The sequence below is a fragment of the Camelus dromedarius genome, chromosome 1 (genome assembly GCF_036321535.1).
Source record: "Camelus dromedarius isolate mCamDro1 chromosome 1, mCamDro1.pat, whole genome shotgun sequence".
Classification (NCBI taxonomy): domain Eukaryota; kingdom Metazoa; phylum Chordata; class Mammalia; order Artiodactyla; family Camelidae; genus Camelus; species Camelus dromedarius.
Genome location: NC_087436.1, coordinates 29,457,799 through 29,472,375, shown reverse-complemented (window position 1 = coordinate 29,472,375; position 14,577 = coordinate 29,457,799).

The following is a 14,577-nucleotide window of genomic DNA, read 5'->3' as shown; positions in this document are numbered from 1 at the left end:
TATCATTCAACAGTGTAAACCAGTTATATGAATAGTATATAAAACCAATGTGGACTTTAAAATTGAAAGACTACAATATATTTGATCCTCAACAAAGAAATTTAAATTTTCAGTAGTAAATAGATGTTTCTGTCTCATTTATGTACAGTTTGGGTTTAGACTTAACCAACTTGGAACTCATGGGCTATCCTCTTAATCTTATATAAAAATAGTATGATTCAACCAACTACAGAACTGATAATTACAAGTTTATAGTGGAGTAAAATTTCAACATATGAAGTATTTAAAAAATGTAAAACATGCTTTCTACTTTTTTTCCACTTTTATGATAAAAAGTATAAATGGCATCTTTAAAATTACAAGTGTTATCAGTCTAATAAATCTAATCTAATATTTAATCCAATCACATAGTATGTCAATCTAATATTTAAATTTGTATATATCAGGCTATGAGACAAAATGTATGAATTAATATAAGAAAATGCCTTACGTTGGGACAAATTACAATAACCATGAAACTATCAGTTTTGCTCTATTTTATATATTAGTTTTATACCTCCTCATAACATAAATTACTTTTTCATATTAGTGAAAGGAAGATAATTTGGAGGTTTTTACCTCCCTTGAGCTTTCACTCACTTTATATGTAATTCTACTCAAAATTCTGCAGCCTTCTCTTTTGTACTGAGGATCAAATTGAATGAATCAAAGCTTAGAATAAGAGAGACTCTTCTTGTTTCTAAATAAATATTTGTTCAATATGTGAGGGATGGAAAAAGAAGAAGCGTTTTTATAGAGTTGCTGTGGTGGTGGAGCCCATTAAGAACGTTGAAGAGACGAACTGATTTATCATGATCTGTTCTGAGAGATGGCAATACTTTGCAGTGAAGCTGACAAACGCATTATCAATTGAGGGCATGCCAGAATTGCAGTGCCTCCGAAAGCATCAAAAAGGATCCAGGACTGTTTTGAATCACAGACTGTGCAAATAAAAGCCAAAACAATAGCAAGATTTCACTGAATCCTCTTTGATCAATGCAAGAATCTTCTTTCAGTTAAGTATGTGGATGTTTAGACAGTGATTCAGTTGTAGATGTGGTTATCAACTATTATTTTTTAACTATGAATAGAAAAATAAAACACATACATATATACACACACACCTACCTATATACATGTATATATGTGTGTGTGTATATTTGTATGTGTGTGTGTGTGTGTGTGTGTGTATACACACACATATACTTCTTACGGTTAAAACCAGAAAATTAAGCAATGTGGCTTTCTTTCTTTCATTTGGGGCAAGAAACTATTTTCTTTGAATCCCAGAGATAGATATTAAAATATTTGGGGAAAAGTAAAAGATGCAGAAAATAGAATGGTGGCTTAGTTAACCCTTTCTGTGGTTTTCTATAACTTTCAGTGGGATTCTTATGATTAGGACCTGTATTGAGCCACTTAATAGAAATGCTTACATAGGAAGATAGGAAAAAGGGAAAACATTATCAAACCTAAAAGTATGAACTAGGTTTCTCTCTAATAAGAAATACAATCTTTATCTAAGAGATAGAACTTTTGCCATTAGTATCCAATAATTGTTTTTAGTATTCTCTAAATATAGTCTTCAATAATTTCCATGAAGTTTCTCTGAAAGGCTTGTATACCTCACTATATCTCATTATTATGCAACTGAGCATTGCGGGTTGCAGATTTGCCTATCATAAATAATATATTTTCTCTTTTGTGTGTCGTGGTAAAAATACACAATTTTACTTAAAACTTTTGGATAGATTATAAAATCTGTGTTTTTTCTTCCTGTCGTTAATAACTCTTAATTAATAGATTAATCTTTTTTTTGCATCTTTCCATAAAAAAGAACAATTGTTCTGGTTTTAAATTGTCAGGAACAGAGAATAAAATTATTCTTATATAACCCTTATTTGACACTGGTTGAGAGTCAAGAGTGAACGTGAAAAGAATAAAATTCATAACCGTCCCTTGTGAGCTGTTCCCACTTGAGACACTCTTCAGGGATGGAATCATTAATTCAGGATTGCCTCTTTCAATTTCTGTTTCCATCAGGAGGACATAAGGTTATATTCTCTCATAAAGCAATTTACATAATGATTCAAACTAAAGTTTCCAAGCTAAATTTTGGGGCACCCAGATAATCAGAAAAAGTTCTAAGGGATTAAGTAGGTGTCTGAATAGCTAGGTTGCTGATGATATCAGGAAATTAAAAATTTTAATAAGGAACCAACTTCTTACCCTGTCTAGCCTCCCACTTCCATTCAGGGTTTTAAATCCATACTTACGTCAAGAACAAAATTGACTTTTTAATGCTGCATCATGTTAAAATGATGTGAAGTTTCAAAAGTAATCTACCTAAATTAGTAAGTATAGAAATGAACTATTCATTTAGAACTTGGTTAAATTCTAACAACACAGTGGGTTCCCAATATATTTGTTCAATAAATGAACTATTTCAAATTGGATATCAGACAATACAAAACAAATTTTGCTTTGATTGTAGTATTAGAAGCATCATGTCAGAGACAGGAATATTCAGTGCATTCACTAATGTCAAGTTTAAATGTATTCAGCATTTACTTTACGTAACAGCATGTTTCACTTGATTGTCAGTATTACAGTTGTAAACTTTTTATAATTATCAAGTGTTAAAAATTTAAATACATATCCTGTGGTTTTCAGTTTGGGGCCATATTCTCTTAATCTTTGTTTATATTTCCCTTAACCTATTGAAGACACTTTTTAAAAGTCCATGTCTGAAAACTCCATTAACCGGATCACTTTGGGGTCTCTTTCTGTTGTCTGGTCGGCATATCTAGTGCTCAGATTTTGGTTTCTAATATCATTCCTCAATAAAAAGAACGGGGATCTCTTGGAGAAATGATTGATTCTAGAACTGTAGCAAGAAATATGCAAGATGAGCCTGGAGGATCTTGTAGTGCCAGAAAGCAATGAAGTACTTAAAACCAATCGACCAATGAACAAACTTACATGACGGTATGTTGAAGTGGCAGAAGAGCCAAATGAAAGCATCTCCAAAGGCCAGAAGTGAAACAATTTAAGCAAGAAAGTAATAACTATTTGATTACAATCCAAAGTATAAAATAAATATCCTGTAGTACATGCTGACACAAATAAATGATTGAATCAATAAAATACAGAAGAGGAGACAAATACCCTACACAGAAGAGTTGCAAGTTATGCAGACTCCACTCTAAATGCAGGAGACAATAATATCTCACTTCTTTAGTGTGTTGTGAACGCAAAAGGTACAGTACAAAAAAGGGAAATGTAATATATACTGCCTAGGAAAGCCAGTGTTATTCCATTTGGATTTATCATTGTATGAATTATGTTACAAATGAGGAATACAGTTTTTACTGGGGATAGAGTTAGGAAATGCAGTCATGACTTTTAAAATCTCAGGCAGAATGTATGTCTTTTTGACAGTCTTTGCTTTATTCACAGTGACTGGCATAAGTACTTACTAATTGACTTAAATTAGTTTATATTCAAAAATCAAATGATAATTATTTGAAGTAAGTCATAAAAACTCATGTCTTGTTTCAGAACATGTAGGAAGTTAAAATGATTCAAAATGCACGAGGCCTCTCCACAGTCATAAAAAGGAACTAGTGACTTGGAAGAATTGAGAAATAGAAAAAAAAAATGCAGAAATTAGGTTTTTTGCATACTAAATAAAATTTGAAAGTCTTAATAAATAAAATTCTGACTGGAAACCATATGTTGCTGACAAGATGCCTTCCTTGAGCAAACTTTAGTCATATTCCTGTGAGTGACTTTCTCAACGAGGCCTCTACCTTCAAACTCCTACATTCATCTTTGTATCACTTAATGTTAAAAATCCTGCTAAATCAATTTTGCAAGAATCCCCATTCTCCATATCTGATTAGATTTCTCATTCCGTACCCTTGGTATCAGTTCCCCTTGTCCTGCCTTCAGCATAAATCCTGTCAAGTCAGTGTAGCCAGAATTCCCCCTTATTCTTGCTGCTTCCTTTTAGTTAATTTTTCATCCACTGACCCCGACCGTGCTCCTTGGTTATAAATCTCCACTTGGCCTTGCTGTATTTGAAAATGGGTGCAGTTCTAGACTGATGTCTCTTTTCACCTGTAGCAATAGTCCTGAATAAATAGTCCCATTTTTACTGCTTTAATTACTGTCTGGATATGATTTTTTCCCTTGATACTTACAACAAAGAGAAAAGTGATATGTTTGTGACTAAAAAAAAAAAAAAATATATATATATATATATATAATGCAAATCCTCTAATTACACCTGGATAGATAACACAAAGCAATAGACAGTTGAGAAAGCAAAGAAGCACCATATGGTCTTTTTTTCTGTTGTAGTTGTATTTTAAAACATATATCCAGACAGAGAAACTTGCTTCACTGGAGCAAAATATGAGTTTTGAAAATGAAATCTAGGTTTTCAAAGCAATTTATACCAAACTTGAAGACATACCTTGTAAGAAGTCACTGAAACAAACAAACAAAAAATAATAATAATAAAAAAGAAAGAAAAGAAAGGCAAGTTAGTTATTCTTCTAGAACATTGTTTCTCAACGAATAGATATAGACATCTGAATTTGAGTCACCTAGTAGTGTAGTCATTTAAAAGAAGCATTTCTGGACTCGACACCAGTCAACTAATTCAGAACAGCTCAGGGCATTTTTTTTGTACCTGGGTTCAGAACCACTTTTCAAGGGCCATCAAATTGCTAACCTAAAAAGAAATACTCCATTAATTCCACAACTACTATTATAACACAGGTGGCCTTGAAATACAGATTTTTGTGAAGAATAATAGTGTTTGAATGATAGTACTGATTAAATTTGTAGACCGATTATTCATCTTTTTATTTCAAGTTTTCCATATAAGTACAGAACTTAAGTAGAAATTTCCTATAAGTCTGATAATACTTTGTTGTCCTCTTTGTATCCTTTTCCCCCCATATTAACTATCTAGTCGTACTTTCATGCACTAATAATAGCAATTGAAGGCATTTACTTTTTGAAGCAGTAGAGCAGTAGTTGTAATTATATTACTTTTCCTATAAATAACATAGGGATTGATGCCTTTATGATGAAAATGAACCCAAGTGATTGAATATTTATGAATTAGAATCTTTTTGGAAGAGAAGATGACAGCATTGAAAACATGCAATTACCAGAAATACCTACAGTGATTAAAATGTTAATTAATGACAGTTTCTTTTATTAGCATAAACAAAATCATACCACATATAGGAAAAATGAAATACTCTTATAATTTTTAAAACTCAAATTTATTCAATCATTGGAGAAAATTTACTTTCAAATCAGATATGCCAGGGAAGAGAAATAGTCTGTTTTAACTCACTTCCAGACACCAAGTCACATAAAACTCGTCATCTAATGCTTGTATATCAAATCTATCTAATACACACAAATTAATATAAAACATTTTAAAGTTCCTGAAAAGTTGCCTCTTGTTATTCCTCAACATTAAAACCAAAATACTTTGGAATAATTCAGCAGCAATATTCAACACCAGTACTAAATTTATTCTAAGAATTTGCATGAAAATCAGTCTTCTAGAATAGAAAATATTTTTGTTCCAATTAATGCAATATGTTAACTCAATATAATTTCCTATGTATTTGCATTGTTCCTTGAGTAATGTTTTTCTTTCTCTTTCTGTTTATTCTATCACAATTTAAGGTTTTAATCTGACTTTCAACCACTCAGGAGTTTCTTTAATGTATCTCAATAATTAGGGGTTTTCATAGTTGAAAGTATAGGTTCCGTTCTAATATTTTATTATACGGTTATTTCTCTTTAGGATAAAATAATTCTGATATAGTGGGATGTTATTGTCACATTTTAAACCCAAGTTGTTATGAGTACATCTGGTATAAAACATTCATTGTTTGCTCATAGCAGAATTATTTACAGTTGCCAAGATATGGAAATAACCTAGGTATCTATCAACAGATTAATGGATAAAGAAGATGTGATGTGTACACACACACACACACACACACACACACACACAATGGAATACTACTCAGACATTAAAAAGAATGGATTTTGCCATTTGCAGCAATGGGGATGGACTTGGGAGGCTTCATGCTAAGTGAAATAAGTCAGACAGAGAAAGACAAGTGTATGATGTCAGTTATATGTGGAATCTAAATATATACAACAAACTATTGAATATAACAAAAAAGAAACAGACTCACAGATGTAGAGAACAAACTAGTGATTACCAATGGAGGGGAGGGACACAATGTAGGGGTAGGGCATTGGGTGGTACAAACTATTGGTTATAAGATAAGCTCAAGGATGTATTGACAACACAGGAAATATAGCCAATATTTGTAATAACTGTAAAAGGAAAGTAACCTTTCAAAACTATTAAAAAAATCATGGTTCAGTAATTATCATATATCTTATGAGGTTCTCATTTATCTAGTAGAAGATATTTTTTGATACTTTCCTTCTGGAATCTCTTCTTAGTACAACATAGTCATTTCATGGATTGAGAATTATATACATGTCTACACATCATTGTACTTCATATTGAAATGTCATATTCTGATACATAGTCTATTTCAAAATTTATCATTTCCTCGCTTTTCTTTTTTTCCAGTTTATATTCCAGGGTCCATCAGGTATGTCAATTCCTGACACACATCCTCAAACTCTTCACTTTGACCTAGAGCCCTATCAGACTTTTTACCTATAGTCCTGATCCTCTCTCCTCCCTTCCTTCACTTCTCTGCAGCAATAATGATCTCATCGCTGTTACCCAGATAAGCCAAAGACTTTTACAAAGAATGTCCTTGCCCTTGATCTTCCTTCTTCCTGGAAACCTGTTTCCTGGTTTGAACACCCACCTCCTTCTGATCTGTGATCACATGTCACTTTTAAAAGTAAAGACCCTCTGTGATGATATTATTTAAAAAAAAATGAAATACTCTCTTTCTTCCCTATCTACGTTATTTTCCTCCAGAGCCCTCATGACCATCTGGCTTACTGTTTATTCTTAGTGTTATATGTTGATTGCCTTCTATGTGAAGGTAAGCAGCGGAAGAAAGTAGATTGTAGGTTTATTTATTTTCACTACTTGAACTATGACACATTGTTTACACTCAAAAAAAATTTTTTTTAATAGATTAACTGAGATTTCCATTCCATTTGTTAACAGTTCTCCCTCACAAGGAAACAGGAATACAAGATTACTAACAAGTTCTTTTGGACCAAAAAAATAATTTATTGAGTTCTTTTGATTTTCAGTGGTTGAACTGCACTTGTATTTCAACAATAAACTGCTTTAAATGTTATCTGAAACCACAGATCTATCCTTTAGCCCCTCTGAGTCTGATTCTTCTTACTGATTCAATAAAAGATAGAACTAGATGTTCTTTCAGTTTACATCCATCTTAAATAGCGCAAAACAATATTGTGTTTTTAAAATCTGGTACATTCCTTTATAGGGCATATTTTATGAGTGATACGGCTGAAAATCTTAGTATTCACTAATATTAGCTTAGATTTCTCTTCTTCCAAGAACTCTCCTTTAATTTTCAGATGTTTGTTTTCTATGATAATGCTATGTATCCTCTAAGCAGTTTTCTGTTTACTTCTCCTTATCTTGCTTCAGAATATCAGTACTTGTTAGGAGCAGTCGGCATCAGTTGTTAGTTGCTTTATGACTAGCACCTTTCACAGAACACAAAACACGGTAGAAAATCAATACATATGTATTAGTAATAGCTAACATTTATTAAGCCTTTTCTGTAGGTCAGGCACTGTTCTGTTTCACATATATGACTTCATTTAACACTCATAAAACCCCATGGGTTTATTGCTGAATTAATAAAAGGAAAGAAAGTTTGACATGGAGTCTGATAAATTTTTCAATTTATGAAATAGGTTGAGAACAAAATGATTTGACAAGAGGCAGTGAAAAATTTGAAACTGGAAGAGAGGAACAGAGTAGACCAGAAAACAAGAAAGGCTTTGAAATTCACGGTTTATGTAAGGAAACCTTATTTCTAACCTAAAGAAAAAAAATAGGATGATAGGATAAGATGTTTGTTTTAGTTTGTATGGGGATACAGAGTTGGCTAAGGAAAAAGCAGTTTCCTCATGGAGAACTAAGAGAAGCTTAGGACAGTTACAATGGTTCCAGACAATGAAATAAACATATAGAAAGTCTTAAATTATTGCTCTGGTGTTAAGTAAATCAATTTTGAGCAGTTTAACAATCGTTATACATTATGGCAACAGTGAAACTCCTGAGAATTCAGCAATCATTTGGAAGTCATCATGAGTGGTAACAGCATGTAACTAAAATCTGTTGCAAAACTGGTGGGTATTTTGCTAACCATTTCTGTTGTCTTCACAGCCGCTGCCCAGAGAGGCCACGTTTACTTACTGAGGTCATACAATTTTATCAGCTGGGATTTGAAATCTTACCCATGTGACTTCAAATTCTGTGCTGTATTAACTAGGATTGTTTTTTTTCAATATTTAAGCAACATATTAATTAATTAATATTAAATTAATTAATTAAAAATCCTGAAAGGAAACAAGCAAGTAAAAGAGATAAAAGCTCATTTGCTCCTTTTGAGCACCGCAATAGAACCCCTCTGTTCCATGAAGACTAGCTTAATAACAACTCTGTTAGCTATGCTTCCTTTTTTATGAAAGCTCATATTCCTAAAAGATTCAGAACACCCTCTTAGAAACTTAAAAACGTTATGTGAATATAAATAAAAATGCTATCATTACTTTAGAATAAAAGCACATCTGATATTAATTAAACAAAGAATTGCTATTCAATAAGCTAAATATATAATCTGTATAGCACAGACAGAATCAGCTAAACAATTGCTTTACTACCCCCAGCCCTGAATTCTGATACCTTCTGGCAAGACATTCTCTGAAAACCACTGTAATGAATGTGACTTGAGCTGGCTCCTGTCCACTGCTCACAAGAGGCACTACATACATTTTTTTTCCCTCAGCCCTCTGTTGAGTGGCATCACATCGGTAGAAGGAAATCAGTCTCCACGGGAGAAAGTGCATCATGAAAATGGCAAATCCTGCAAACCAGCGCTGTTTTTCCCAGAGAACCAGTTAACATTTGCCAGCACACCCGTGCACTCTGGTGTGTACAAAAAAAAAAAAAAAAAGCAGTGAGAAGTAGTGGCATAAAATGGTTGAAAGTATTATGTTTCTTTATCTTACTTCAGAATATCTCACTTTAGAAACTCGTCCTTGACATGTGAAAGAAACCCTGATGTTAGAAATTGCCACTGCGTACAGGGTTGTGACAATGGACTAACTGGATTCAGAGTTTATTTATATAAATCCAAAGGTTTATGGTTGTAAGAGATTACTGTACTTTATGAACTGAAGTGAAATGAGTGTTATATTTTGTTTTCCCTAACTTTTCAATATGATTGATGTGGACTCTTAATGTTGTTAATTTTATAAAATGTATTCATATTTAAATAGATATACTTGTTAAGAAAGTGAAATCAAGGCAGCTGAAATGAACGCCTGAAATAACACTAGACAGCCTGAGTTATTGGTCTGTATAATGTTTGATTCTTTTATAGATTCTTGCATTTGTTTAGAAGCTCAAATATTCAAAAGCAAAAATAATCAATTACAACTTGACGAGCAGTTGGTAAAAATAGGTATATGTTTTTGAGTATGAGCCATGGAATATGAACCCATATATTAAACCTTCAGTTTCTTTTATTTCAGTAAGCACCATTCAAACTTTAAGCTATTTAACTTTCAACATTATAATAAATTAATATCTTATATTTAGATCTTGAATTCAGTAACTCTTGTAGATATGTCAGCCTTCTATTCATATTTCTGGGCCAAGATTTAGGTGGCAGGGTTAGAATTTAATATAATTTTTATTTCATTGTCTTCACTCAACTTAGTAAAGTATCAGTAAATTTTTACTTTTAGTAAAAGCAAACAAATACTGAGTTTTTAGTATATGCCAAGAAGTCTTTTAAGTGTTTTTCATATATCATGTCATTTAATACAAAAACCAAATAAGATAGAATAGTTTCTCAGGTATACTGGTGAAGAGACTGTGACAGAGAGTTACCGTTAAGGTGCCCATGCTTACGTTTCTAGTAGCTGAGAGAACTAAGGTTTGAACCAAATAGGATTACAGTGCACTTTGTTTTAACTACTAAACTATACTGCTGTCAACAGAAATAATCAGCAAACAATCCGTAATAGGAATAGAAAAAAGTCTTGTTTGAGCCAAACTGAGAACTGTAGCTGGGGAGGCGGTTTCAGGAAGCACTTGAATTTTGTTCTGTCCAACTACGAAATGGGGGAGGCTCATATAGTCAAAAAATGCAAAGTTACAGTTAGCTAGAGGAGTTGTTTATCCAGAATTAGAGTTGAACTGGCAAGAAGTTAAGGGTACTTGTTAAGTAAGGATTGGCTGGGGTCCAAAATGATTGCATGGTTACGAGGAGAAACATTGAGACCATAAGGTTGCAGTTGACAGCTGATAGCAGATACTGTTTTGAGAAAAGCTGGTGGTGTCCCTGAGTTTGATACAGTTCAGAAAATTAGAGTTCTCAGTGATGTAGGAATGTATCTGAAACCACATCCACACTGGCCACCCAGCTCCATTTTGGAGACCTGAACCATAGTTAACTCTGTTTTGAATTTTAAATGTATTTTTTCTTTAATGGTAAAAACAGTTGTGCAATGCATGTTTGGCAGATTTAGACAGGCAGTTCTAGTTAACATAAAGTTCAATCCAAGTCATGTATAAGCCAGAATGACTTCCCCATACCTCAACATGTGAAAATTTCTCCCATCACTGAGTATTAAATCATGTGGTAATTCACTTACTTGAAAGAAGATATGATAATTTAATAGCATATAGATAGATAATGTGAAGCCATATATTTACTATTAAATTAATTAGGAATACATTTTAAAAAATTAAAGACCTTATTAGGAATAAATTTCAAAGTTTGATAATTAACAGTAAGTAATTTATTTTTATGTGACTTTGAAATTTCTCTTTATTATTTGTATTTTTTTTAATTTAGCTTTTTAGAACAAGGCATACACATTGTGATCCCAAACTGTATGAAGAATCTCTTATTTTGAAGAACATTTAGACTTGATAAAGAGACTCGCATGTTACCCAGAGGTATTACACCTGGAGCTGCTTATAGTACTGCCTCGATGGGACTGTAGATTTTCACATGTCAGGGGCCATATAAGTGAGCTTCATATAGATATAGGTATATTAAATTGTTTATCTGAAAGGGAGAATGTAAGTCAATGGCTTATGAGCCAAAGGATCTAAGGCAGGATCATTGTTTCTATAGCATCCATTGTATCCCTTGTTTGTTTGGAGGTTTGTGTGTGACTGGTAGATTGTTATCATAATTCAGAATGTGTATGTTTTTGCCCACATTCAAGCAGGCCTTGTAGCTTGGAATTTCCTTCTCTAAGTGCTTCTGAGAGGATATACCCATAGCCACCCATACAGTCTTCAGACAGCCAGGGAAGCATGGGATTTTATTTTATAATCTGCTGTCTTAGAAGTTGTCTCTGGATCAGTGTGGCTTATTGTTCAGCTTGTGTTGGCCAGAAGTTTTGCTTAAGATGTTGTGCCAGTGAGGTTTCTACTATTTGATGATCGGTTTGCAGCTTGGCAAAAGCTTTCAGTCTGCCCCTGTCCTTCTGTTCAGTCTGGTACATGCATAGAATTCCCCAACTCAAGGTTGTCTGTAATCCCAGGAGGGTTCTCCATGGCTGTATTCTCCGTGGGTTCTCCCCTGCTTGTTCCTGTTAAACTTCTGGGTGTTCTGCTGTCCTGCTTGTTGCTCTCAGTTTCATGGAGCCACTCATACCCTCTGAACTGCTCTCCACCAATGTCTCCATTCTCTTCAGCAGTGGTCTTAGGCATGACATTCTTCCAGCTGTGCTCCATATAAAGTCAATATCCTCAAGCAAGACAGTGGAGCTCCTTGTCTTTATGGCCTGTCCCCCCATTAGGAGGAAACTCTGTGCTAGGGACAGCAGCTGGCTTCTCCCAGAGTGACACCCATCCATGGTCTACGAGCAAGCTCTGGGCTGTGTGGTAGCTCCTGGTCTTCTTAGCTTGCCTCCTTGTATGGTCAGGCCACTCAAGATGGCTGTTCTCTCGCTCTCTGTACACCCCCTGCTCGACCAGTGCCTACTTCACCTACACCCTACTCGCAGGACTGACCTTCCTACCTACTTGCCCCAAGCCCAGCTGGTGATTTTTCTTATCAAAGGGGAGGTGAAGGGCGTGTGCCTCTGATGGTTTCCGTGGTAACCAATGAGCCAACCTAACGTCAATTCCCCCGTAACTGTTAACCTTGCCGCCCCTTGCCACCATGTCCTGGCCACCCGTCCAGCACACACGGTGGTGAGTCATGCCAAGACCTTGCTTCAGGCACATTAAGATCCTCCTATCCGCTAAACCACTGATGCCTCTGTCACTGACTCCAGGCTCTTTCTTCCTTGTTGAAGCTGGGCCACTAGGGGCCTTGTAGGCTTGTGGGGTGTAGTCCACCACCCCTCTTTGGGTGGGACCTCTGCTCTACGAATGGACTGAGGCTGTGACAGGGTTGGGGGCAATCACTGCTCAGTATTTCAGCCTATGGCTCCTGAGGCAGAGCCTCTTCTCTAAGTGTACAGGTTTGGGCTGGTAAAGGGAGCCTGGGTCTTTTTGGCCATATCTGCATGGAATAAAGCTGTTCCAACATGGGCCTTGTTTGGGATGAGAAACCTTTCATCTGCTCTTATGAAGTGAAACTGTAGTGTTAGACTGGGGTTTGTGGAGGGGACAGAGAAAACCCTAGTCTTCTTGATCACACTCACCTAGAATGGAACACAGGAGTAGTCTTCAAAACATGACACTGGATATGTGCGGGAAGAGAAAGTTTAATCTTCAGTTTCACACTTAAACTAGATTGAGAAACACTAGATTTAAATTTTAGTGACCTAAATCCCTGGTCTCAGTATGATCAGGACAAACCATTTAATCTCTCCAGGCTTCAATTTTTGATTTAGAAAAGAGAAAATTAGATATGACTAATTTCTAATGTCATAGATATAACTACAAGTTCTATATTTTTAGTTACCAATTAAATACAATTCATAAATAGCCCTGATGTTCTATTTCAGGTTTATTCATTTGTTTATATTTGACTTTCTGCTGGTCATAGCATAGGCTACAAACACATTTCAGCAACCATTATAGGAAATTACCTTTGATTTCTGGATTATAATTTTAGATGTATACATTTAAACTGAAATTATACTATTAAGATTGATCAAACAGATCTCCAAAATAAAGAACACCAACAGAATAATTTGGAATTAAGGGGGAAAAGAATCAGGCAATTTGAATACTAAGAGTTATAGACGTTTCACTCTAACCCTGAAAACTGAACACGTTAATTTATCAATTACTTATTCATTTGATTGACCTGCTAAATTATGTTATACTATAATTTACATATTTAAAGTCTTTTCACAGTAAGGAGTACTTGGGGAGTAAAAAATCGATCATTACGCATAAATGCATATTGTGAAGATTTCAATTACACTGAAGCTCTTTGACCCTCAATTCAAAGTGTTTTAATGATATTTTGCAAATTGAATCCTCATATAAAACTCAGTAGTTTGTTGCTATCTGAGTTTGAATATACAGCATCAAACACATCATATGTTCGTTCTAGCATCCCGTTGTATTTTGTTGCTGAATACCAAAGCCACTTTTAACTAAAAGGGCAGATTGTACATACCTGCTATTGTTTGGAAAGGTTCAGAGGAATACTTTTTTAAGATTAATTCATATTTTGCATTTTATTTTAGAAAATCATTTCATACTTTAAATATTTTATTTGTCTATGTTCAGAAGAGTAAAAGGTTCATGAGTAAGGAATAAATAAACTGAAAAATTATAAACTTACACAATAGATTTAACTAATAAGTATGCTACATACTATAGACCTTAAATTAAGATACTGTCCACTTTCACAAGGTACTTTCAATATAGAAGACAGTAATATGAACATAAATATATATGACGTTCCCAATTTGAAATTTAAATAGAAAAAAATGGAACATTAAGATTTGAAAAAAATTCTTGCTAGTCGTTAGTTATTGATTCATTTAATTGAATAGATATTAAGAGCCCGTTTCATGCCAGACACTTCACCCAGGAGCAGGAGATGCCCTTAAAATTGCCGATTTGTGTAGAAACAGAAAAAAAATTATAAACCGTATTAAAGAGTAATGTTTGATGACACAGTGATATAAAATGTGCTCATGCAATTTAGAAAATGTTACATTTGAACTCTATTTTGAAGTATGAATTGGAAGATTCATCAACAGTAGGCAAATCGAAATGCATAATTCAAAGCAGAAGGAACAGTGTTAGTATTGGCAGAGGATTGCATAAGCGATTTGGATGCTATTAAAAGAAAATTT